Source organism: Austrofundulus limnaeus, unplaced genomic scaffold, assembly GCF_001266775.1.
Source record: "Austrofundulus limnaeus strain Quisiro unplaced genomic scaffold, Austrofundulus_limnaeus-1.0 Scaffold1447, whole genome shotgun sequence".
In the NCBI taxonomy this organism is placed as follows: domain Eukaryota; kingdom Metazoa; phylum Chordata; class Actinopteri; order Cyprinodontiformes; family Rivulidae; genus Austrofundulus; species Austrofundulus limnaeus.
The window spans coordinates 24125-25058 of record NW_013953849.1 but is presented as its reverse complement, the minus strand read 5'-3'; positions in this window follow the sequence as shown (position 1 = coordinate 25058).

Genomic DNA, 934 nt, shown 5'->3' with positions numbered 1-934 from the left:
GTCTGGAGACAGTCTGGAGATAGTCTGGAGACAGCCTGGAGACAGTCTGGAGACAGCCTGGAGACATTCTGGAGACAGCCTGGAGACAGTCTGGAGATAGTCTGGAGACAGTCTGGAGATAGTCTGGAGACAGCCTGGAGACAGTCTGGAGACAGCCTGGAGACAGTCTGGAGACAGTCTGGAGACAGCCTAGAGACAGTCTGGAGACAGCCTGGAGACATTCTGGAGACATTCTGGAGACAGCCTAGAGACAGCCTGGAGACAGCCTAGAGACAGCCTGGAGACAGCCTAGAGACAGCCTAGAGACAGTCTGGAGACAGCCTAGAGACAGTCTGGAGATAGTCTGGAGACAGTCTGGAGACAGCCTGGAGACAGTCTGGAGACAGTCTGGAGACAGCCTGGAGACAGCCTGGAGACAGCCTGGAGACAGCCTGGAGACAGTCTGGAGACAGTCTGGAGACAGCCTGGAGACAGCCTGGAGACAGCCTGGAGACAGTCTGGAGACAGTCTGATACTTCAGATCATCAGTTCCACAGCTGCTTTAATGAAATGTAAGAAAACCCTCAGAGGACAGAAGAAACCTTCTGATCCGTGTCCACAGCAGAGTCCAGGAGCTGCACATACTGAACTTTACCTTCTGCTGAGACATCAGACTATTTCAGTCCTTGTTGTCAACAAGCCCAGTGGGACCAGGACCAGACCCCCCAGACTGTCTCTGCAGGTCTAGAATCAGCTGCAGCTCAAGATCAGTGTTTGTCCAACTCTATAAATCAGCAGCTGAAACAGGAAACCAGTTCAGACCTCGTCCCTCTGCTGCATCTGAGGGCTGAGGACAGAGGACAGAGCTGAGGACAGAGGACAGAGCTGAGGACAGAGGACAGAGCTGAGGACAGAGGACAGAGCTGAGGACAGAGGACAGAGCTGAGGACAGAGG